This window comes from Sus scrofa, chromosome 8 (genome assembly GCF_054392235.1).
Source record: "Sus scrofa isolate SSC_HxYL_T2T_F1_AM1 chromosome 8, Sscrofa_HxYL_maternal_Yorkshire_Landrace_v2.0, whole genome shotgun sequence".
NCBI classification, from domain to species: Eukaryota; Metazoa; Chordata; class Mammalia; order Artiodactyla; family Suidae; genus Sus; species Sus scrofa.
This window is the reverse complement of record NC_139390.1, coordinates 963,284-989,250: the sequence shown is the minus strand read 5'-3', so window position 1 is coordinate 989,250 and position 25,967 is coordinate 963,284. Positions and strand designations below refer to the sequence as shown.

Sequence of the window (25,967 nt, the reverse complement as noted above, 5' to 3'; positions counted from 1 at the left end):
GGCCAAAAATAATAAAGTAATGCCTTCAGATCTGTTTTGTTTTTCGGGATATTTTTGCTTTTAAGGACCACACTCACGGCATATGCCAGTTCCCAGGGTAGAGGTCTGATCGGAGCTACAGCTGCCAGCCTACACCACAGCCACAGCAATGCCAGATCCGAGCCGCATCTGCAACCGACACCACAGGTCACAGTAATGCTGGATCCTTAACCCGCTGAGCAAGGCCAGGGATTGAACCTGCCTCCTCATGGATACTAGTCAGATTCGTTAACCACTGAGCCACAACAGGAACTCCAGATGTTGCTGGTGTCGTTGTTTCAGGGCCACACCCACAGCATATGGACGTTCCCAGGCCAGGGACTGAACCCAAGCCACAGCCTCGACCTACACTGCAGCTGCAGTAATGCCAGATCCTTTAATCCACTGTTCCTGCCAGGACTGAACCTGCACCTCTGCAGCAACTTGAGCTGCTGCAGTCAGATTCTTAACTCACTGCACCACAGTGGAAACGCTCACGTTCAGATTTTTGATAAAAATTATTCCCAATGCAAATTACATACCCAGCAAAGCTATCAATCCAGTGTAAGCACAGAACATCATTTTGGCATGCAACGTCACCAAAAATGTTGCCTTCCACAGAGTCTACGATAACTGCCAGAAGGCTTATCACCAAAACATGAAGGGAACCACAGAGATGTGAGACCCAAGAAGCAGGTGGTCCATCTCAGAAGATAAAGAATGTGCAGCTGTGGCAAAGGCCTAAGAAGAGTCCAGTCCGGAGCAGGAAGACATCAGCTCTAGGAGACAGGTCACCAAGAGAAAAACGAGGAACTGACAGATTGAGTGTAACTGACCATCACAAAATGATTTTTATATAGCGTGGCTGGAAAACTTGGGGCTGAATTAGTAACAGATGCGTGGAAAACTAAGCAAATATAAAAACAACATAATTATTTCCACTAGGAAAATAATATTTGGTTTAGCTGAACAACATAACACTTGATAAATATTCATTTAAACCAAAAATTATTAAAAAAAAAAAAAAAAAAAACTGGAGTTCCCGTCATGACTCAGTGGTTAACGAATCCGACTAGGAACCATGAGGGTACAGGTTCGATCCCTGGCCTTTGCTCAGTGGCTTAAGGATCCAGCGTTGCCATGAACTGTGGTGTAGGCTGCAGACGCGGCTCGGATCCCGTGTTGCTCTGGCCATGGTGTAGGCCAGCAGCTACAGCTCTGATTGGACCCCTCGCCTGGGAACCTCCACATGCCGCGAGAGCGGCCCTAGAAAAAACAAAAAGACAAAAAACAAGCAAACAAACACAGTAGTAAATTAAAGATGGCCAAGCCACGGACCTATGGTCAACTAATCTATGACAAAGGAGGCAAGACTATACAAGGGAGAAAAGACAGTTCCCTCGATAAGTGGTGCTGGGAAAACTGGGCAGCTCCATGCGAGAGGATGAAGTTAGAACACTCTCTACCACCACACACACACAGGCCCAGAATAAAGACCTAAATGCACAACCAGACACCACCAAACCCTTAGAGGAAAAGAGGGCAAACACTCTGACATAAACCACAGCAATATTTCCTCAGATCCACCTCCTAGACTAATGACAATTTAAAAAAATAAAAACAAAAAAAACAAATGGAACCTAATTAAACCTAAAAATTTTTGCAGGAGTTCCTGTCGTGGCGCAGTGGAAACGAATCCGACTAGGAACCATGAGGATTCGGGTTCAATCCCTGGCCTCACTCAGCGAGTTAAGGATCCGGTGTTGCCATGAGCTGTGGTGTAGGTCACAGACGTGGCTTGGATCTGGCGTGGCTGTGGCTGTGGCTGACAGCAACAGCTCCAATTGGACCCCTAGCCTGGGAACCTCCATATGCTGCGGGTGTGGCCCTAAAAGACAAAAAGAAAAAAAGGGGGGGGAGAGTTTTTGCACAGCAAAGGAAACCCTAACCAAAACGAAAAGACAACCCACAGAATGGGAGAAAATATTTGCAAATGAAGCCTCTGACAAGGAATTAATTGCCAAAATACATAAATACCTCCTACAGCTCAATATTTAAAAAAAAAAAAAAAAAGAGTTCCTGTAATGGCTCAGAGATAAAGATCCCAACTAGTATCCATAAGGACAAGGGTTCGATCCCTGGCCTCGCTCAGTGGGTTAAGGATCTGGCGTTGCCATGAGGTGTGGTATAGGTTGCAGATGTGGCTCAGATCCCACATTGCTGTGGCTGTGGTGCAGGCCAGCAGCTGTAGCACTGATTCAGTCCCTAGCCTGGGAACTTCCATATGCCGTGGGTGAGGACCTCAAAAGACAAAAAAAAAAAAAAAAAAAAAAAAAACCAACCCCATCCAAGAACGGGCAAAAGCTCCAGCTGTGGCGCAACGGGACTGGTGGCATCTCGGGAGCACTAGGACTCCGGTCTGACCCGGGGCTGAGCACAGTGTGTTAAGGGTCCGGCGTTGCCACAGCTATGACTTAGGTTGTGACTGCAGCTCAGATCTGATCCCTGACTGGGGAGCTCCATATGCCACAGGGTGGCTAAAAATGAAAAAAATATATATATATAGGCAGAAGATCTAAACAGACACTTCTCCAAAGAAGACACACAAGGGCCAAAAACAAATGAAAAGATGTTCAGCATCACTCATGATTAGAGAAATGCACATCAAAACCAGGATGAGGCACCACCTTACACCAGCCAGAATGGCCATCATCACAAAGTCTGCAAACGATAAGTGCTGGAGAGGGTGTGGAGAGAAGGGAACCCTCTGACACTGCTGGTGGGAACGTAAATTGGTGCAACCACTGTGGAAAACAGGATGGAGAATCCTCAGAAAACTAAACATAGAAAAAACTACCATTTGATCCAGCAGTCCCGCTCCTGGGCATCTATCCAGAGAAAACCATGACTCGCAAAGACACCTGTACTTCAGTGTTCATTGCAGCGCTGTACACAATAGCCAAGACATGGAAACAACCTCAATGTCCATCGACAGAGGACTGGATCCAGAAGATGTGGTACATACACACGATGGAATATGACTCAGCCATTAAAGAATGAAATCATGCCATTTGCAGCAACGTGGATGGATCTAGAAGTTATCACACTAAGCGAAGTCAGAGAAAGACAAACATCACATGATGTCACTTATATATGGAATCTAAAACAAGGACACAATGAACTTATTTGCGGAACAGAAACAGACTCACAGACCTGGAAGAACTCGTGATTTCACCAAAGGGGACAGGGTGCAGGGAGGGGGGACAAGTTCGAAAACTGTTGTGAGGAGGGTTGTACAACTACTAACAAAAAATGGCCGGAGTTCATGTCGTGGCGTAGTGGTTAACAAATCCAACTAGGAACCATGAGGTTGTGGGTTCGACCCCTGGCCTTGCTCAGTGGGTTAAGGATCCGGGTAGCCGTGAGCTGTGGTGTAGGTTGCAGACGCGGCTCGGATCCCGAGTTGCTGTGGCTCTGGCGTAGGCCGGCGGCTACAGCTCCGATTCGACCCCTAGCCTGGGAACCTCCATATGCCAAGGGAGCGGCCCAAGAAATAGCAAAAAAAAGACAAAAAGAAAAAAAATAAACACCCAAAAATTCTTAGTCACTACCCCACTGGGATATAAAGTCTATTTCTCCACACCCTTGACTCCAGCCTGGACCACTTTCAGGTGTCGAAAGTGATGCCAGGCCAGAGCCAGCCCCACCCCTAAGAGGACTGCAGCCTCACTTCCGCGCTCAGGACCGGGCCACCATGCTGTGAGGAAACCCAAGCAGCAACCCCGGAGGCCCACAGTGGGGAGAACAGCGGACCCTGGCAACAGGCAACACCAACCCCCAGCCCCGGAATGAAACAGCTAACCCTGCCAGGTTGCGTCCAAACTGCAAATGTGGGATCAAATAAACGCTGCTGTGCTTTCAGCCCCTAAGCTCTGGAGTAGCTTATCAGGCAGGCAGAGAGAACCCGGACCCCACAATACCATGGAAAAGGGGAGGGGGAGGGAGGCCAGGGGGATAAGAAACCCAAATCCTTATCTCCTGCAGACAGAACTTGACACATAATCTAGAAATCTCAAAGTTCTCAACTCAACAAAATAAGCGAGCTCTTTTTTGAAAGCACAGATAGATACCACAGGGAACAGGTGAAGCATGGGGCAGCTGCCTCCTTAGGGACAGTTCCCTCCTCGGGGGCAGTTCCCTTCTTGGGGCAGTTTCCCCCTTGAGCAGCTGCCTCCTGGGGGCAGTTCCCTTCTTTGGACAGTTCCCCCCTTGAGCAGCTGCCTCCCCAGGGACAGTTCCCTCCTTGGGGCAGTTCCCTCCTCTGGGACAGTTCCCTCCTCGGGGGCAGTTCCTTGGCCTTTTGCCTTCTGTCACGACCCTCACAGAGGAAGCCGTTTTTAGGGCACAGCATTCAGTTCAACGAGCAAAAAAGATAAATGGGAGTTCCCGTCGTGGCGCAGTGGTTAACGAATCCGACGAGCAACCATGAGGTTGCGGGTTCGGTCCCTGCCCTTGCTCAGTGGGTTAACGATCCGGCGTTGCTGTGAGCTGTGGTGTAGATTGCAGACGCGGCTCGGATCCCGCGTTGCTGTGGCTCTGGCGTAGGCCGGTGGCTACAGCTCCGATTCAACCCCTAGCCTGGGAACCTCCATATGCCGCGGGAGCGGCCCAAGAAATGGCAACAACAACAACAACAAAAGACAAAAGACAAAAAAAAAAAAAAAAAAGATAAATGGGAAATACACCTAAATGTTTGGTTGATAAGATTACAGTTACCTAAATTTCCTTCCACTTTCCTGGTCAAATGTTTCATAAAATGTATTTTCTGATTGTAAAACTAACAGTAATTAAGCTTTCTCTTTTGCCTTGATGATGTGTCAAGAAACTGCATACTCTTGAAAGTAAGATTTCTACAAACTCTACACTGGAACCCATACCTCAGTTTCTGCTACATCATTACTGTGCTGGAAACTCTCAAAGGTGGGGAGAGGTGAGACGGTACCAGGATCAGGGCACCAGATGAAGTACCAGCTCCGAGACCTCTGGCCACTAGCAGAGAAAAGAAGCTGTGATGGCTCCCAGGAGACAAGGGCAACCCCAAAGAGGGCACAGTCAAGAACAGGACCCGGCCCCCCGACACGCAGTGTGGGCCCTTCACACGCTGCGGTGCCCAGCTCCCCCGAGTCACCCTGGAGTCTCCAGAGGCAGACGTGTAAGTCAGGGCAGGGGCCCATCAACACTCACTCCATTTCTAATGCGCCACCTAGACACACACGTCTTCTACCTCAGAAGTTTATCGACCAACGAAAATGAACAGGGTCCCCTCCCAAGGAAGCTGAGCGGGTAACCACCTATGGGGTGTGCGCCCTCTACAGACGGGATCGAACTCACAACGGTCCCTAAAGCAGCCAGAGCAGCCTGGGGTCTGAGAAACGCGCACAGGCCTGGCCTCCGTGGCAGACACTGGACAAACAAGAACCACCAATGTTTTTTTCGAAGAAGTTATAAGCCGCTGAATTTTAAAGAAATAAACGTTTTAAATACAGACTTCAGACGCAACAGACAAGAACCCAATAAACTGTCAACATGCTACATAAAAGCAACTCATCTTCTACAAAGCAAGTAGGCGATTTCAGCTGCAGAAGAAAAGGGAGGAAAAGCGGACACTCTCGGTGTGACCCCTCCCTGCGCCCGGCAGGGCCGAGGAAGAGGAAGTTGCCTGAAGTCCGACTCCACCCAAGAGAAGAGCTCCAACCCAGGAGAAGCAGGGCCTCAGCACCACTCCGTGCCCAGCCACGTTCAGGCCGCGCAGCCCCCACGCCCGCTCTCGGACGTGGCCAGGAGGGGCCCCGTGCTGAACTGTCCTCGAGGGGTTGACAGCAAACAAGGGGCCAGAGAGCACAGACGCACAATTACAAGTGGACGGTCAAGGTGGGCTTCGCTGAGAAAAGCACTATTTGAGTGAAGGAGTCAATGAAATTTTAAAAATTCCTTTACAGGCTTTTCCCAGTTTCTGAACCCTGAAACTCAAGAAAGTGCAAATGCTTACAAAATATATACCGTCTGGACAGAGGATGGCGTGCCCACCTGTCTGATTTTGTCTGACAAAAAGCACAGGGGCCATCACTGCGGCCTCCCCCTTTGCAGTTACCCAGCAGAGCCCTTCCCAGCTCGCCAGCCCTGCCCTCCTGTCCTCAGCCACCAGCTCAGCCAGGACCACACCCCAGGCTCCAGCAGACCTGGGGCAGCAGGAGGGCAGACACCAGGACCCTGGGCAGGGCTCTTCGGAGCAGATGGCTGGGCCCCAGCCCAGAGCTAAGACCCAGCAGGGCTGGCAGGTGCACTGCTAGGGTGTTCCCAGGTGACGGATGCTGCCAGTCTGGACACCGGACTTTGAGAGCCACCAGACCCGGTGCCATCCTGGCTCACAGTACATATCTGTGCACTTCCGTGAGACAGAAAAGGGGACGTGATAAAGCACACGTCTCTCAAAGCTTCCAGTCAAAAGCAACACGTCACTGCTCACTGTCCAAAGCAAATCACGTGGCCGCCCCAACGTCAAGGGGGCGGGGCCGTTCGGTCCCACACGGACCCACAGCCAGGACAGCCAGAGAGACTCCAAGCCCAAGAGCAGTTCCTCCTTCTCCCCGATGCTCCCATCACCACCTAGAGCCGACGCCGAGACAGGGGCTTCCCAAAGCCCACAGACCGCGCCTGCCCCCGCTGAAAGCCCTCCGGGATGAAAAGGACCTGGCCCTTGTTTTCACAAACAGATCCCTCAGCCGGGCTCCCGCCACAGCAGCCCTCTGCGGTCCCATCACGGGTGCCCACACAGGCTGGTCCCTCCAGATGCCCATGCCACCCTCTACCGAGCCCCGTCCGCCTTCTGCTCCAGCGTCCATCCCGCCGGGACAGCGTCCCAGACACCCACCCCCAGACAGGGACACCCCGCACATCTACCAGACGCGCCCAGTCTGCCTTCAAGGCCGGCTCTCCTCCTTGTGCCCTGTCTCCGCAGCACCACCACCCAGGCTGGGCCTGATCCAGCCACACCCGTGCCCCTCCCTCACCACTCTCGAGTGGGAGGCAAGTCCCAGGTGGTGAGGCACCTCTCTGACCAAGTCTATACGCATTTCTATCAGGTATAAATTCTTTTGTTTGTTTGTTTGTTTTTAGGGCCGCTCCCCTGGCACATGTAGGTTCCCAGGCTAGGGGTCGAATCGGAGCTATAGCCTCTGGCCTACACCAGAGCCACAGCCACGTGGGATCCGAGCCACGTCTGCAACCTATACCACAGCTCAGGGCGATGCCGGATAGCTAGAAGGTATACATTTTTAAACGAGAAGTTCCCGTTGTGGCTCAGTGGTTAACGAATCCGACTAGGAACCATGAGGGTGCAGGTTCGATCCCTGCCCTTGCTCAGTGGGTTAAGGATCCGGCGTTGCCGTGAGCTGTGATGTAAGTCGCAGACACGGCTTGGATCCTGCGTGGCTGTGGCTCTGGCTTGGGCCAGGGGCGATAGCTCCGATTCGACCCCTCGCCTGGGAACCTCCATATGCCGCGGGAGCGGCCCAAGAAATAGCAAAAAGACCAAGAAAAAAAACCCATTTTTAAACGAAACCAAACCACTACGTCAGCTAAAAAAGAGTAAGAAGCATTCCTTAATGACAAATCGAATTGGTGTCCCAACTTCTAACTGTCTCCACCATCGGCAGCAGCGTCCAGTCACGTCGCTGATGGGCCGGCCCGTCCGGTGCAGGGAGGGACCGGCCTCAAAACTCTTGTCGTCCTCAGACGCCTTCGACCTTTTCCGTGCGGAAGGGACCTGGTCACTGGCCCCCCGCCACGCTCCGCCAGTGGAGCCCCCCCCGGGGAAGTTTAGCGACCCCCCCCCCCAGTTCTGGGGGCAGGGGGCGTCAAGGCTCAAGCAGCTTCAGGTTTCCTCCTGTGGCACGTGTGTCTGTCTCACAGGTTCTTCCAAGATGCAAACTCTGTCCACTGTCCGTCTCGTCCCCCTCACAGTCTGCAAAGTCCAGGGGACCGAGGACGGAGGTCTTGGCTCATCACTGGCACGCAGCTGGTTCTCAACGAAGGAAGACGGGCTGGCCGGAGGCGTGCTGGCACGCTGACCAGCGGGACAGAAGAGCCCGCCCTCAATCTGCCTATAGACGGTCTGAGGTCCAGATGTCCCCTGAGGGGGAGGACGAAAAGTCCCCAGAGCCCAGAAGCAGAGGCCGGGCCCTGCAGGAGGCCCAGTACTTCCAGCCCGTGCCTCTGGGTCAGGACCAAACACCTCCAGGGCTCCGTCTGCCGCTGCGCCGACTCAGGGCAGCGAGGGAGGAAGACCTGCGGCCCGAGGCCACAGGAGCAGCTCACTCTGACGGCAGTGACCTCAAATCTTTGGAGGAAAACACCACAAAAGGCTCTTATTTCTGACAGGCGTTTTCATTTTAAAAATCTAGGAGTTCAATTTTTATGAAATAAAAATCTTTAGGAAAACAGAAGCCCCCAAAGAATCCCCAGGTGTTACCGCTTGGCCAGCTCTGCCGGCGCCCAGAGCCCCGAAGGCAAGTCCGAGGGCCCCTGGGCTGAGGACTGGCGGCAGGGGCCAGGCGGCGCTGCCAGGCCAGGGCCCTGCCCGCCCAGAGCAACGGCCAACCTCGGGGCAAAACCAAACGCATCTGGCGCCCCGGGCCCAGGGGCAGCAACCCTGGAGGAGACAGATCCGGAGCACCACCCGGCCGAGCGGGACAAGCCAGGAGGAAGCCACTGCACACCACAGACTGGGGGCCAGAGCCCCACGCATGGCCAGAGGGCGGCGGCACGGCCGTGAGACCTCAGGGAGCGACAAGGGATGGGCCGGCAAGGTGCCAGGAAAGCCACGCTCGGGACCGGGGCCTTCCCGCCTGGGTGAAGCGCAAGGCCCCGGGGTCACAGCTCCAGCCGCGGTTGAGATCAGACTTCCGGGCTGACAGTGAGAGGAGGACGTGCCCTCGCCACCCGAGCTTTCGCCCGGGCCCAGCCTGCCCTGATTCCGAGCCTGAGCCTGCGAGTCCCAGCCCCTCGGGGCGGCTGCGGCCCCTCTTACGGCGCGTGGCCTCGCCTCCCGCCCCCTCGGCCTGGGGAGGGCCCCGGCCTCCGGCCCAGGAGCCTCCTCTCCGGCCTCGGCCGCCTGCCCGCGTCCTCTCCCTTTCCGACCTGGCACTGGGGCGCGCACGCTCCCGCCGGCCCCCCCGAGCCACGCCATCCGGGGACACGTGGCGAGCCAGACACCGTACGAGGGCTGAGAGTCTACTCACTCAGCCCCCCCGCGACCGGCGGCCCGCCCGTCGGGGACTCTTCCAGGCTCTGGGTCTGACAGGCGTCAGAGCCAGACGGAGAGGCGGACGCTTCGCGAGGAAACCAGCGGCGTGTCAGAGCCCGAGGGCCACGGCACAGAAGCCGAGGCGGACAGGCAGGGCCCCAGCAGCCGGGGGTCTTAAATCAGGGGTCAGGGAAGGTGCCTGAGGGGGGAGCTTGGGCAGGCCTGCCGGGAATGGCCGCGGTGCCCGGCCGGCGAGAGGCCGGGGCAGCTGGGGCGGAGCGGGCGCAAGGGGAGACGGCGGGCGAAGCACAAGCATTCTCGACAGGCCTGCGGGGCTCCCCCGACAGGCAGGGGTCCAGGGTCACTTTCTCGGGGTGAGGTCCAAGCTGCGAGCTGAATGAGAAGGGATTCAGGGGAAAAGACAGCTGTGGCCACACAGGCCCTGGAGTGAGTGAGTGAGTGAGTGAGTGAGTGAGTGAGTGTGTGTGTGTGTGTGTGTGTGTACACGGGGACCAGTGGGGAGAGCAGGGGCAAAAACGGACCGTGCCAAGGCCCCAGGGAAAAGCAGGGCAGCAAGAGACGGGCTGGAGAGGGCCGGGGATCAACCGAGCCCCTTGAGGAGGGAGGCCCAGGACGACCAGGCAGGGAGGGAGTGGAGAGCTGACTGAGGCGGTCAACCTGGAAGCGGAAACGTGCTCTCTGATCTGTCAGCCTCCACAGCGCAAGAGCCGAACGCGAGCGGAGGAGTCCCACGGCGGCTCAGCAGAAACGAATCCCACTAGCATCCGTGAGGATTCAGGTTCGATCCCTGGCCCCACTCAGCCTGTTAAGGATCCAGCGTTGCCGTGAGCCGCGGTGTAGGTCGCAGACATGGCTCGGATCCCGTGTCGCTGTGGCTGAGGTGTAGAACGGAAGCTATAGCTCCGATCGGACTTGAGCCCGGGGAACGTCCATATGCCACAGGTGTGTCCCTAAAAAGACAAAAACAAAAAACGAAAAAAAGTGGAAAAGTAATCAAAGTGTGAGAACAGCACGTCAAACTTCATTTACATCCTCAGTTCTTTCAGTGACAACCCAGTCGACTAAAAAATTGCACTCTCAATCCTTCCAGTAAAGATAAACAGTGTTTCTCTGCACACACACTAGGGAGGACACCCCCGGAGCTTTTAAGCTGCAGGCCAGCACTCAGTTCAACCAACACTTAGCAACTTCCATCTTCAGATACTGTGTTGAAACTATTAAGTACGAATAATGAAGATGCTTTGAAAATTCATCTTTAGCCATTTGCTTTTTGGAAGGTAGACTCAAGAACAAAACTAATTTGGGATCTGTCTTGAATTTTTTAACAAACTACAAATCTCATCAAATCAACCTGCTCCTTCTAAAGCGATACTACAACCAATAAACAGACGCAAAATGCTGACAAGTCCCTGGGATAACCAATTTAAGTCTTTTTCTCTACAAAATCCTCTAGAACTTTCACGTCACCTCTTGCTTTTGTAGATTGTAGCCCCCCCCCTTCTTCTTTTGGTTTTGGTTTTTGTTTTTTTGCTTTTTAGGGCCACGGGTATGGCATAGGGAAGTTCCCAGGCTAGGGAATGAATCAGAGCTACAGCTGCCGGCCTACACCACAGCCACACAGGATCTGAGCCGTGGCTGTGACCTATACCACAGCTCACGGCAACGCCGGATCTTTAACCCACTGAGAGAGGCCAGGGATCGAACCCGAAACCTCCTACATACTAGTCGGGTTCATTTCCCCTGAGCCACAGCGGGAACTCCAAGTTGTAGACTTCATATTCTTTTTACTTTGCCCAATTATACAGAGAGGTACAGTAGAAAGACCACTGCCTGATTCATGGTGGTGGATATAGGTCTATTCCATTATTTTCTGTATTTACATACTTGCGATGTTTCATAATTAATGTCTGTGTAACATTGTAGTTATCAAAGATGAGAAAAGGGATGAGAATAGGAAAAGAAAGGAAACTGCCCACCTGGCAAACAGAATCTTGGATTTCCAACTAAAGCAGGGTGATCTTAAGCCAGACAGTCCCTTTCCACACTCAGCTTCTTCCAGAAGGGTCCCTTTCTGCTCCAACATGAGTTAACAAAAAAAAGAGATAAACTGAGTTCCTATTGTGGCACAGTGGAAACAAATCCGACTAGGAACCACAAGGTTGCGAGTTCGATCCCTGGCCTCACTCAGTGGGTTAAGGATCCGGCACTGCTGTGAGCTGTGGTGCAGGTCGCAGACACGGCTGGGCTTGAATCCTGCATTGCTCTGGCTGTGGTGTAGGCTGGCAGCTGCAGCTCCAATTAGACCCCTAGCCTGGGAACCTCCATATGCCGCGGGTACGGCCCTAAAAAGAGAAAAAGCCAAAAAAAAAAAAGAGAGAGAGAGATAAACAAACCACATGCTGGCATTAAAATAGGTTGTCCTAAGCCATGTGCCCATTTATTCGGCATTCACCGAGTGCGTGCCATAAGGAGGCACCAGCAGAGGCCAGGCTGCCCAAATTACGAGTCCTACCTCCAAGAGAAAAGTTACATACGGCCATTAAAGGGCTGAGTCCTATGTGCTCAAAAAGGGAGGACAAGCAGCGGTCCACAGGCAACAACAGTCCAGGCAAAACCCTGGGTCAGGACAGGGCACCGTATATTCGGGAAACAAAGACACACTTACTGCAGTCCAGCAAAAGAGAAGAGGGACGCTCAGAAGACCAACATGCTTATCCAAAACTGCACACATTCTATACCCAAGCCAGATAACCCCAAACTGTCTACCAAAACATGGGAGGAGAAAGCCTTCTATCTTCAGTTCCTGCTGATTACGATCAATTACAGTGTTTACTTGGAAAGCTTACTTAGACAGACTGAGAAGAGCAGGGCAGGGGAAGGGGGGAACGGGATGGACTGGAAGTCTGGGGCTAGGAGAAGCAAACTATTACACTTAGAATGGATAAGCAACGAGGTCCTGCTGTGCAGCACAGGGAACTAACTACATCCGGTCTCCCGGGACCGGCCATGATGGAAGCCAACACAGGCAAAGTCCGTGTACACGGACGACGGGCTCGCTGTGCTGTGCACCAGAAATCGGCACAACAGTGTAAATCAACTCTACTTTTTTTTTTTTTTTTTTGCTTTTTTAGGGCCGCACCCACAGCATATGGAGGTTCCCAGGCTGGGAGTCGAACTGGAGCTGTAGCCACCAGCCTACACCACAGCCACAGCAACGTGGGATCCAAGCCACGTCTGCAACCTACACCACAGCTCATGGCAATGCCAGATCCTTAACCCACTACGAGGCCAGGGATCGAACCCACAATCTCATCGTTCCTAGTCGGGTTCGTTGACCACTGAGCCATGACGGGAACTCCCAACTCTACTTTAATAAAATAAATTTCAATTTTAAAAACTACAGAAAAAAAATTTCAAAAAAAATAAAATCAAGAAGGGCAAAGAAAAAAAAAAAAGACAGGACCACAGGTTATAGTACAGCAGGTTAAGGATCCAGTGTTGTCACTGCCATGGCTCAGGTCACAGCTGTGGTGCAGGTTCAGTCCCTGGCCCAGGAACTTCTACTTGCTGGGCATGGCCAAAAAAAAAGAGCAGGGCAAGATAAATTTGGACTATGGAGTTCCTCTTTGGCTCAGCAGGTTAAAGACCTAGAGTTGTCAGTGCATGGCACGGGTTTGATCCCTGGCCCAGGAACTTTAACATGCCATGGGCATGGCGTAAGTAAAATATTTATTTATTTATTTATTTATTTATTTCTGTCTTTTTAGGGCCACACGCACAGCATATGAAAGTTCCCAGGCTAGGGGTCGAATCAGAGCTGAAGCTGCAGGGCTACACCACAGCCACAGCAATGCAGGATCCAGGCTGCGTCTGTGATCTACACCTCAGCTCAGAGCAATGCTGGATCCTGAATCCACAGAGCGAGGCCAGGGATCGAACCCTCATCCTCATGCATACTAGTCGAATTCATTACCACTGAGCCACAACGGGAGCTCCCACAGCATAAATAAACAAATAAATATGGCTTAGGAACCCCAGCATCACCCTAGCACATCCTTTTGTGTGTGTTTGGTGACAGTCCCTTAGCTCACACGGCACACTTTTTTTTTTTTTTTTTTTTTTTTTTTTTTGGTCTTTTTGTCTTTTCTAGGGCCGCACCGACGGCATATGGAGGTTCCTAGGCTAAGGGTTGAATCGGAACTGTAGCCGCCAGCCCACACCACAGCCACAGCAACTTGGGATCTGAGCCGCGTCTGCGATCTACACCACAGCTCTTGGCAACAATGGATCCTAAACCCACTGAGCAAGGTCAGGGATCGAACTCGCAACCTCATGGTTCCTAGTCAGATTTGTTAACCACTGAGCCACGATGGGAACTCCTCATACAGCGCACATTTTATTAACGTTTTCTAACCTCTCACCAGTACTTCTCAGTAAGTCTAATTCCACCTACTTTTACATGTTTTACAACGTAATGCCAAACTATAGAAAAGGAAGTGACTACTTACTTTACGTTCTGCCATATAAATAAATCTTTTAAAACTGGACTACTTGAAGGAGGAAAGGTCATCTGAATAGAAGGAAAGCCCGACACACTTTCCCGTAACCAAGCCACAGGGTCTCTAATTTCCGCAATTCTGACTCATTCATGTGATTCCTCGTATTTAACAAGGTACGGTTTTATTTGGCCGTGCCCACAGCTTCCAAAGCCAGGGATCGAACTGGTGCCACAGCAGCCACCAGAGGCACAGGAGTGACAATGCCAGACCTTTAACCCACTGCGCCACCAGGGAACTCCTTAAGAAGGTACTATTTTAACAGCCCTGTGTAAATCAACTGAATAAAAATCACAAGCGGAGTAGCCACACATGGTAGCCGGTTTATCTGCTTTGTTCTCTGTCTCCACAAATTTCAAGTCAGTTTACATGGTACGCGTGGATAAATGCGTGCACACAGAATGACAAACTGCCCGGCACCTTCCGAAATTTACCACGTTATTTACCTGACACTCTTAGATTGGAAGGTTTACTGCTGAAGGCAGAGGCCAGCCTTCTCGGCAGTCATGCAGGCAGGAGGGAGGGGGCTTTGTGCTACACTGATCAGCGTCGCTCACAAGAGCTCACACGGACTCAGCCCTGCAGTCAGTCCTCACTTTAACCACTGGCCCAAACTGAAGGCTGCTGGGCGTCTGAGAAAATGGAAGAGACCGAGAGGAAATGACTCAAAGTCATCGCGCTTAAGGCATGCGTCTCTTCACTTCCAGTCGGCAGTTTAGATTTGAACTCGGCTGAGGGGTGCGCAGCACACGTCAAGCACACCAGGAAGGGGCCGCGCTGCCAGGACTGCTTCCTCCGCGCTCCTGCCTGGAGGTGGGCTTCTTTGCCGCGGCTCCCATCACGTTTAACTCTGTGACGAGGACATTTAAAGCATCTGGGGAAATAAGAGAGCTAAAGTCCCAGCTGCATAAATGAGACGGCTCCTAACTTATTTCCCACCGTGGCCTTATTTTCAAATGCACGAAACACGAGCCGCTATCACGGATGCGCGGTGCCGACGTGAGCTTTCCGCTGCCGAGGGGTTGGGGCACGCGCCCCTCGGCGTCATTTAAAGCCGAGACCCGGAGAGGGTGAGCGCGGTGTCAGGACGGGGGGGACCTCACCCGCGGAGGCGGCCTTCCCTCCCCAGGTCCTGGGACGCACACGCAGCCCAGCAGCGCCCGATGACCCGCCCGGGGGGCTGCACGCCCCGCCGACACTAAGTTTCCACCAGCGCGGCAGACCCACCGCCTCGCCAGGGCACCCAGGGGAAGCCGCCCGGGCTGCCCAAACGCAAGACCAGCATTTTTTAAATGCCGAGATTTTAAACCGCCTTCTCGCCAGTGGGGCAGGGCCGGCGTGCGGCCGGGGCCGCCCCGCTGCGTGTCCGGGCCTCGCGGCCGCTGTCCGACCGCCGCCAGCCCGGGCCGGGGCCCCGCGCCTCCACCTGCCAAGGCCCGGCGGCCCCGGGCGCCGGCGCTGACCAACGGCCGGCGTCCGAGTGTCAGCGGCCCCTCCGCAGACAAAAAGCGACCCCGGCCCCGGCGCCCCTCCCACCGCGGCCGGCCCGGCCCCGGCCCGCGCCTCACAAAGGCCGGGCCGGCCCGCTCGGCGCCGCCGCGAACAAAGGCCCCGGCCCGCCGGCGGCACAGGTGCAGCCGCCGGCCGCCGGGCCCAACATGGCCGCGCCCGCCCGCCGGCCCCGGCCCCTCAGCCCTCCGCCCTCCGCCCCTCAGGCCCGCGGCGGTTGGGCCGGCGGCGCCAGTGACCTGTTGTGCGGCGCATCCTCCGGCGGCAGCGGCGGCGGCGGCTCTCCGGCGCGGCGGCTCCGGCGGCGGCGGCGGCAGCGGCGGCCGGGGAGGGGGCCCGGGCCGGGGCCGCGGGGGAGGGAGGGAGGGAGGGCCGCGGAGGGGAGGGGGCGGCGGCGGCGGCGGCGGCGGCGGCGGCGGGCGCAGCGCGGCCAGGCCGAGGCTCTCCGCGCGCGACGCCGACCCCGCCCCCGCGCCTCCCGCCCGCCGCCGCCGCCGCCGGGCCGCCGCCGCCTCACAGAAGCCGCGGGAAAGTGCGCGCCGCTGATTGGCTGCCGCGCTCGCGGGGCTGCGGCCGGGCTTTTCAAATCCGCGCGGGGCGGGGCGGGGCGGGGCGCGCGGGCGGGGGGGCGGCGGGGGGCCGGAGGCGCGGGCTGGGGCTGGGGTCAGGGCGCGGGCTGGGGCCGGGGTTCGAGGGCGCGCTGAAGCCAGGGAAGCGGGACCCCGCCGGCCGCCTCAGACCAGCGCCGGGGCGCGCGCCCTGCTCCCGCTACTCGGCCGGGCGCGCGCCAGGCGACGGCTCAACCGAAGGCCCGGAGCCCGGACTGGCCGTCCGGAGCGCGCGCGTGGTGACGTCACGGCCGCGCGCCCAATCGCCGCCCGCGAGGCCGCCCCGCGCGATCGCGGTCCCGGCCCCGGCCCCGCGGCGCGGCTCCCTCCACGCTGGCTGCAGGCCGGGCACCCGGGTGATCACCCACGCCCCTGCCTTGGGGCGGAAAGAAGACTCCGGTTAGGAGGCTCTCTGGCGCGGGGCCTGCTCGAGCCGCCCGGATCCGGGAAGGCGGAGGTCAGGTTCCAACTGCCCCTGCACGCGAAACCCCGCTGGAACTCGCAGGGGAGCGCTGTGGAGGGAGCTCCCGGGGCTGCGGAGAAGGGTGCAGAGGTCCCCGCCATGCCTGCGCTCCTGGAGCCCACATTACAAACCTGGCATAAAGAGTCACAAACAACGACAGGGAGGAAGATAACAGGCCGGAGAGAGTCTGGCCGGCGCGGTGGAGGGGGGGGGGTCTTCTAGAGAATATCCGTGGGGCGTGCATTTAGACATTCCCCCCACCTCCCAGGCTCGGAACTGCCCTGATCTGGATGTCGTGGGGAATCCTGAAACTACTGGGGCTCCTGCCGTTCTAGTGAGGCTGGGGTGGGGAAGAGGGCCGGCCAGGCCCAGGAGTGCCAGCCTGTGGTCAGGATCCAGCTTTGGGAAGATCAGTCTGACTTGCAGCTGGGATAATGGACCTGTGTGGTGGACCCAGATGTGCCGCTGCGGACCCCTTCAAGGGGGCTCTTCCTGCCCAGCCACCAGCTGCCAGCTCCTACAGGGTCTGCTTTGGCTGCCGAGAGCCACGTCACTGCTGGTCTCACCCTTCCCAGGGGCAGCCACATCCCTGACTGAGGGGCTGGAGTGCAAAGGCCTGGCCAGCACTGCCAGTGCAGGACTCTGGTAGGCAGCACTTAAAGCACCCCGCCTGGACGTCCTTCCCACCAAAGCAGGGGACGCCAGAACCGAGGGGGGCCCTCCCCAGTGTGCCAGCGGAAAAGGAATTAGAGAACTGTTCACACTTCCACCCAAGCGCTCCACGGCGAGGTCCCGCTGTGTGCTGTACCCTTGCAGGGGACTGGGGAACCTGGCGACTAGAAGAGACACCTTCGTCACAGCAGTCACTGCCGGGAGTCACCTCTGGCCCCCAGGAGCCTCTGGAATGCGTCTAGTGGGTGGTGACCCATTCACATTTGCATTTTGCCACATCCCTCTCTGGGATCTGGATCCCTCTGGGGCACAAGCCTGGAAAACTGCCTCCCTCCCCAGTCCTTAAGTCCCTGCAGTATTTCACAAGTTTGGAATTAGGATTCCTCTTCAAAGAAAAAAATCTGCATTTAGAATAGTGCAATCAACATGTAAATTTATTCAAAACTTGCAAGTGTGTGTGTGGATTTTCTTGAAGAAAGTTATTTGGGGCTGGCTGATCTTTTCCTGCCCAGTGCAGGCCTCCTTGGGCCCAGCCCTACTGTCTCCTGGAGGTCCTAGGCCCTTCTCATCGAGTCTGGCCAGCCGAACAGCCCCAGTCCTGGCCTCTGGGAGAGCAGAGGGTCTCCCTGGTCACTGCAAAGGGGAAGAGGCCCTCCCGGGACTGAAGGAAACCCCGCAGAGATAGTGTCCTGAGGAAGCCATCATCTACGCCCCTTGCAGGCGGGGGGGGGGGGGGGGGGCATGGGGGTGGAAGCCCCCAGCCCAGTGGGCCCAGAGGACTGCAGGGTGCTCGAGGATGTCGGCAGCTGGGGCCAAACCTTGTTTTGGTCTCTTTGAGGCTCGTCACTTCTCTGAATGCAAATTCCATGCTCAGAGAGGAGAGACTGCAGAAGATAGGCCAGGGGTCCTCTCGTGAGAGAAAGCAGCAGCCACAGGGGAGAGGCGTTTCGGAGGACAATGGCTGCCCCCCAACCAGCCTCTCAGGCCAAGGCACTCAGGACCAGGGTATCCCAGGCCCGCCTGCCAGCTCTGGGAGCAGCCCTGCAGCCAGGGAACAAGGGGTCAAGCGGAGCTGGGAGTCCCCTGGCTGCGAGGTCTGTATCCGGACCACCTCTGGCCGCTAGGGGCATAAGCTCGAGGAGGCAGAGCCCACTCTAGGATCTCTGCGTGGCGCAGGCCGAAGCCCACTCTGCCTCCATGCTCCATCGACACCGGTCCTGCAGCTGCTGGCACAGACCTCCCTGTAAGAGCTGCTGCCAAAGGTGAGGCTGAGGCCCCCTCGCCCCCAGAGCCCCTTGAGCCCTGGTTTGGCCTCCCCATCCCCCACCAGGGCCAGGATCCCCACAGGGCCGGGCTCATTGCTGTTTCCATGGGGATGCGTGCACTCTGACCCCAGCCTTTCTCCATCCCTGGCCAAATAAAGAGGGCTTCCAAGTGGAAACCAGCGGTCTCAACCGCCCCTCCTCCCGTGCCCCAGGTGGCCCCTTGTCTCCAAGGAGGGCATTGGGGAGGCCCCTCTTCTCAGCCCAGACCCCAGGCTGAGCGGTGGCGGGGGCCTCCCACCCACAGACCCTCTCGGCGGCCCCTTCCCAGCCCAGACTGCTCTGTCCCCCAGGCTGGAAGTTTGCCTTTCCAAAGGACCAGCCCAAGGGCCACTCCAGCCCACGGGGCCAGCCTACAGGAGCCAGCAGTCAATCCTGTAAGAGCCCTTTTGGGTCCCCTGAGCCCGGGCCGCTGTCAGGCTGGGAGAGGGATGTGGAGACTAAAGCCCTGCTGAGAAGCCTCCCGCTCAAGTCCTGGCTGAGAGGCCTGAGCAGGAGGCCTCCCCACCTTCTCTGTCCCTCCCACTCTCGGCCCGCCTCGGGGCTGACCTACGGGAGCCTCTGAGAGGCCTGAGGTGTCTGTCTGTCACCTGGTTCAGTGGGTCCCCGTTAGGAGCAAACCACAGCCCAGGACCGTGGTCCAGGCCTGAGGGTAACCTCAGACCCATCTTCCCCACCACCCCACCCCAGCCACAGGCTGCTTCCTGGAGATTCCACCCCAGCCAGTCTATGGCTCACGCCTCCCAGGATTCCACTTCCTAACCCAAACCTTCCTCTAAGCCAGCCTCTCCTCTCCTGCCACTCTGCCCACCCTGCCACCACAGCCTTAGCTCACTTCCCTACTTGGGATTAAGGCAGGGCTTTTTTCTTTTATTTTTCTTAAGGCTGCACCCACAGCATATGGAGGTTCCCAGGCTAGGGGGGCTGAATCAGAGCTGCAGATGCCGGCCTACACCACAGCCACAGCAATGCCAGATCCAAGCCACATCTGTGACCTACACCACAGCTCATGGCAACACCAGATCCCTAACCCACTGAGTGAGGCCAGGGATCGAACCTGAATCCTCACAGACACTAGGTTAGGTCCTCAACCTGCTGAGCCCAAGGCGAACTCAAGGAGGCAGTTTTTCATCCACTGATTTTCCCACCCACTTTCTCCCCCTTTAGTTCATTCTCTGCACCCAGCCAGGGGAGGTTTGTTTGTTTGTGTTTGTTTTGTTTTGTTTTTGTCTTTTTGCCTTTTCTAGGGCGGCTCCTACCAGAGCCACAGCAACGCAGGATCCGAGCCATGTCTGCGACCTACACCACAGCTCATGGCAACGCCGGATCCTCAACCCACTGAGTAAGGCCAGGGATCGAACCCGCAACCTCATGGTTCCTGGTTGGATTCATTAACCACTGCACCACGATGGGAACTCCCAGGGGAGTTTTTGTAAACCACGAAACTGCCCATGTCACCCGTCCACTTAAATTCTGCTACGGCTCCCCAGTGTCCCTCACACAAAGCCCACTCCTCAGCAAGACTTGCATCCTGCTTCCAGGAGTGGGGCCCCCATCCAGCTCTGCCTCTGTAGCCCAGCCCTCTCCTCAGAGCCCCTGGCCAATAAAATTGACCCCTCACTGGATGTCACCCCTGAGCAGGACCAAACTGAACTTTTCGCTTTCCCGTCCCTGTGCCAGATCTTAACTGGACACTGCTTTCTCCAGAGACTTGCTTGATCCCTGCCGGGCGGGCTGAGACTCCCTGGAGTACACACAGCCCGAGTTTATTTCCGCTGCCCGTGCTGCCTGGACCCAGACTATCAGGCCCCCAGTCCTGGTTCTCCTCGCGCAGGACACCGAGGATGCTGGTATAGTGCTGCTGGACAGTGGGGTTCTTTCCTCCCAGTTCCGGAGGCCAGAACCCGAAACCAAGGTGCACGTTAAGTCGAATTCCTTGCAAAGGCTCTCCCGACCTCCGGTGGTGGCCAGCAGTCCTTGGGACCTTTGGTTTCTGCCTCATCCCTCCACACCCAGGCTCCACTCACCCCGCCTTCTCTCTGCATCCACGTGTCTCTGTTTTCTAAGGTCACTAGTCCTCAGATTAGGGCCCACCTAATGACCCCCGTTTTAACTTGATGAGGTCTGCAAAGGCCTTGTTTCCAAAAAAGGGCGCATTCACAGGGCAGTTTATATTTGAACACATCTTTTGGGGGGGACACTGTTTAACCCACAACCCCTCTCTTCCGGGTTGTATGACCTTGGGCAGGTTGCAAGGCCTGTGTGTGCGTGTGCGTGTGCGTGTGTGTGTGTGTGTGTGTGTGTGAGAGAGAGAGCGAGCGAGCGAAATGGTGACACTAACTGCCCAGTATCTGCCTGGGGAGCGGCTCTTAAGCAGGAATGGCTGCCTCCCCCGAGAGAGCGAGCTCGCACCTGCACCTGCCGGGCTGCCCTCCTGGGGAACGCGCAGGCTTGGGACGGGGGAGCCAGGCGCAGCGGCGCGTTTGGGGCAAGAAGCCTCCCAGGCCGGCCAAGGCATGAGGAGCCGGGCCTGGGCGCAGGGCTCCGGGGTTAGGGACCTGGGGGTACAGCCGGCACGTCCCGCAGCCGCCCGGCCCCGCCCCGGCGCCCCGCCCCGCCCCGGCGCCCCGCCCCTGCATTAGCCCCGCGCCTCGAGGCCACGCCCGCCGCGCTGGCCCCGCCGGCCGCCGCGCTCCTTCCCGCACACCCCAGACCTCCCTCCACCCGGGAGCCCGCCCTGCGGTTTGGTTTTTGGAGCTCGGGGTCTCCCAGAACGAAGGAAAGGAACGGAGAGCGATGGGGAGAAGACGGGCGACCTTCACCGTGTCCCCCGCCCCATTCTCCACGGGGACTGCCCAGATCCACGACCAGCCAGAGCAGGGCGGGCGACCAGCACTTACCGCTCACTCGGGTTTTGGCTAAAGAAACATTGTTTGGGGCCAAAGTGGAGCTTCTTTTTGTAGTTGTGAAAATTGCAGGAAATTAAAACCCAGAACGGCAGAAAGAAGAAAATAAAAGTTCTCCCTAAGCCCTGAGCCCGCAGCAAGATTTGGACGACTCTGTTCTGGACTGAGCCAGATGGAAACCAAGCATCACGGGGCCGATCCTTAACCCACTGAGCGAGGCTGGGGGATCGAACCACATCCTCTTGGATACTAGTCAGGTTCTTAACCCGCTGAGCCACAATGGGAACTACCGCCCCTACTCATTCCAAGGACACCTATGACTACCCTGTGCCCAGCTGGATAATCCAGAGTGAATTCCCATCTGAAGACCCCTCACACAATCACTTTTTCTGGGGTCTCTCCTTCTTTGTAAAGTAGCATAATCGCAAATTCCAGAATTAGGATGGACTGTGGACGTTTTCAGGGGTCATTACTCTGCCTGAAAGGAAGATGTTCTTTTCCTTGCCTTTTCTGTTCTGCATTTTAGGGCCGCACCTGCGGTGTATGAAAGTTCCCAGGCTAGGGGTCGAATCAGAGCGACAGCTGCCAGCCTACGCCACAGCCACAGCAATGTCTGCAACCTGCACCACAGCTCATGGCAATGCTGGATCCCCCACCCACTGAGTAAGGCCGGGGATCGAACCCGAATCCTGAAGGATACTGGTCAGATTCATTTCCGATTCGCCACCACAGGAACTCCGTGAAGATGTCCTTTTCAATAAATGGTGCTGGATCCATTTGTGCCCGCAGGGGAAAAATAATCCTTGATCCCTGCCTCCCAATGCACAAAACATACACCAATTTCAAGTCTAAATATTAAAAACAGAATACGTTTCTGGAATAAAACATGAGACTATCTTCAAGACCTTGGGGTGGCAAAGATTCCTTTAATCACAAAAAGTACTTGTCGAAAAAGATATCAAAAGGAGTTCCCTGCTGGCTCAGTGAGTTAAGGATCTGGCATTGTTGCTGCTGTGTCATGGGTATGATCCCTGGCTGGGGAACTTCCACATGCCTTGGGCTCAGCCAAGAGAAAAAAAAATGACACTGTTGTGAGTTGAAAAGGTAATCCTGGAGTTCCCGTTGTGGCGCAGTGGTTAACGAATCCGACTAAGAACCATGAGGTTGCGGGTTCGGTCCCTGACCTCACTCAGTGGGTTAAGGATCCGGTGTTGCTGTGAGCTGTGGTGTAGGTTGCAGACATGGCTCAGATCCCGCGTTGCTGTGGCTCTGGTGTAGGCCGGTGGCTACAGCTCTGATTTGACCCCTAGCCTGGGAACCTCCATATGCCGCGGGAGCGGCCCAAGAAATAGCAAAAAAAAAAAAAAAAAAAAAAAAAAGGTAATCCTGAATAGGAGAAAATGCTTCCTCCTCCCCCCATGCCCATGGCATGTGGAAGTTCTCAGGCCAGGATCCGTGCAACAGCAGTGACCTGAGCCATAGCAGTGCCTGCTGAGCCACATGGGAAATCTCTGAATAGGAAAAAATGCTTAAAATACATATAATAAGGACCCACATCCAGAATAAGCAAGGAATTCTTACAAATCAAAAAAAAGAAAAAGAAAGAAAGGGAGGAGTTCCCACTGTGGTGCAACAGGATTGGTGGTGTCTTGGGAGAGCTGGGATTCCGGTTCGATTCCCAGCCCCGCACAGTGGATTAAAGATCTGACATTGCCGAAGTTCCTGTCATGACAAAGAAACTAGCCTCACTCAGGTGCTCCATGACAGGAGATCCAAAAGCATAGGAAGACCTGCCTCTCAAATCTCCGTCGTGAAAGGAGGGCAGAGCAAAACCATGCTGTGCCCACCCTCAGGAGAGACCACAACAACGCGGCCCGGGGTCTGCAGGACTTTGGGATAAGCTGTCAGAACACTCTGGCACACTGTTTGCCAGGATTTGCTAAGGCTGAACTTGAGCACACTCTCGACTGGCAATTCCGCCCCTGTTAAAGTCGCACGTGTAAGCGGTAAAAGCCGCGTGCAAGGATATTCCCAGCAACATTATTTTAAAATGGCCCCAAATCGAGGGGCCATCAACCCCAGCATTGATAAGCAAACTGTGGTCTATGCCTATACTGGGATATTGCACAGCGATGAAAAATAGCAAACTATGTTACCCACGACTACGCTGATGAATTTCATAGACATAATGCTAAAGGAAAGCAACCAGCTTTTTGATTTTTTTATTTTATTTATTTATTTGCCTTTTAGGCCTGTACCCACAGCATACAGAGGTTCCCAGCCTAGGGGTCCAATCAAAGCTACAGCTGCTGGCCCATACCACAGCCACAGCAACACCAAATGGGCAACGCTGCATCCTTAACCCACCAAGTGAGGCCAGGGATCGGATCCCCAACCTCATGGTTCCTAGTTGGATTTGTTTCTGTGCATGGTGGGAACTCCAGCAACCGATTTTTTAAAAGCATACAGTACGTGGTAAAGTGAAAGGACAGGCAAAAAGTGATTTTCAAGGTAGAATTTGAGGTAGAGGTTATCTCCGAGGAGAGGTGACATCAGAGGGCCTGCAGAGGCTTCTGGAAGCTGGCAGCCTTCCGCTTTGATTGGGGTGGGGGGCTGCCTGGGTGTGTGCATAATGGAAAAATGCTTCCATCTGTATGCCTGGGACTTGGCCACTTCACATACACAGAAATAAAATTAAATTTTGATTAATCTTTAGTTTAAAATTAAAATTAAAAAATTTAAAGGCTTTTTAACAAGGTTTTCCAGTAAACCCAGGGTTAAGAGGCAAGGAGAGGGCGGATGTTGCTGTGGGGAGCCAGTGGGTGCAACCTCAGTCCCACCGACCCCACCCTTGGTTCTCAAGACTCAAATGCTTGTCCGCCCTGTACCCCAGCCACCACCTTGGTTGTGCAGCCATGTACGGGTGCGGCCAAGGCTGTTGGAGGAGACACACCTCTTTCTGATGCTCAAAGCCTCCTGGCCCTTCTCCCCAAGGACCTTGCCCTCCAGCCCCGCCGCAGGCTCTTCTCCTGGGCGGCCCACACCCTAGTCCTTGCCTTGGCCTGTAAGCCGCACCCACCACCCCCACTGTAAGCAGCCCCCTCTCTGCCCAGCTCTCTTGCTCCAGTACCAACTCCAAACTCACTTCAGGCCCGCCGGCCCCACTGGCCTGTGCTCCTGCCACCTTCCAGTGTCCCAAGCCACGCTGCCCCCTCTCTTCCCTTCCTCCCCAGTTTGAACTTCCTGATTAAGGCTTAAAGAAAGTACTCACTTGGAGGTCCCGTCCTGGCGCAGTGGTTAATGAATCCGACTAAGAACCAGGAAGTTGAGGGCTTGATCCCGGGCCTTGCTCAGTGGGTTAAGGATCCGGCGTTGCCATGAGCTGTGGTGTAGGTCGCAGACGCGGCTCGGATCCTGCGTTGCTGTGGCTCTGGTGTAGGCCGGCGGCTACAGCTCTGATTTGACCCCTAGCCTGGGAACCTCCATATGCCGCGGGAGCGGCCCTAGAAAAGGCAAAAAGACCAAAAAAAAAAAAAAAAAAAAAAAAGTCCTCTCTTGTACAAACCTTGACTCCACTGTCCCTCACTTCCTGCATCACACTTCTGGGTACAACCTCAACCCGGTCCAACCCAGTTCTGCCTGCCCTGCCCCCGAGGGTGTGCGTGGCCAGAGCCCAGCGCTCGGCCCTGCCCAGGTTTCCTCTGACACCCTCACCCTAAACTGATTCCCTAAGCCGATCTCTAATCTGGCCTCCCAATCGGATTCCTAATTTCACCCTACCCTGATTCCCTAAGGGATCTCTAACCTGACTCCTTAACCCGATTCCTAACCTGATTCTCTAACCTCTTTAACTGGGGTGTTTGTGCCGTCCGGCTATCCCACCCTGTTTCCCTTGACTCTGTCACTTGTGTAAACATGCAGAGAGCTTATATACAATATGTGGGAGGCGAAGTTCCCATCATGGTGCATCGGTAACCAATCCGACTAGCATCCATGAGGACGCGGGTTCGATCCCTGGCCTCGCTCAGTGGGTTAAGGATCCAGCATTGCCATGAGCTGTGGTGTAGGTTGCAGACACAAACACGGCTGGGATCCCGAGTTGCTGTAGCTGTGGTGTAGGCCGGCAGCTGAAGCTCCGATTTGACCCCTAGCCTGGGAACTTCCATATGCTGCAGGTGTGGCCCTACAAAGACGGGGGGGGGGGGAAGAGAGAGGGAGAGAAAAGAAAAAGGCAGAGAGTCCATGATTTTATTTTTTTATTTTTTGCTTTTTAGGGCCACACCTGCGGCATATGAAGTTCCCAGGCTAGGGGTCAAATCAGAGTTACAGCTGCTGGCCTACACCACAGCCACAGCAACTCGGGACACTTAACCCTGTGAACAAGGCCAGGGATCGAACCCACAACCTCATGGTTCCTAGTCGGACTCGATTCCGCTGTGCCACAACAGGAACTCCCAGATCCATGATTTTATTTTATTTTTATTTTTTTTGCCTTTTCTAGGGCCACTCCCTCGGCATATGGAGGTTCCCAGGCTAGGGGTCGAATTGGAGCTGTAGCTGCCGGCCTACACCACAGCCACAGCGACGC

General features: G+C 55.5%; 1 protein-coding gene across 5 annotated transcripts in view; it reads right to left on the bottom strand.

The window, feature by feature from the left end:
- The window catches only part of NSD2 (nuclear receptor binding SET domain protein 2), a 79,391-nt gene extending 63,512 nt beyond the window's left edge, over positions 1-15,879 (bottom strand). For 3 of the 5 annotated variants that reach the window (XR_002346526.2, XM_021100910.2, XM_021100913.2), the window contains exon 1: positions 15,648-15,879. The gene's annotated coding sequence lies outside the window, so the exon portion shown is untranslated. Of the gene's footprint in view, positions 1-10,000; positions 10,294-15,647 lie in introns of those variants that run through there. The other 2 variants (XM_021100911.2, XM_084971231.1) reach the window with 1 other exon arrangement.
- Positions 15,880-25,967: the final 10,088 nt, after the last annotated feature.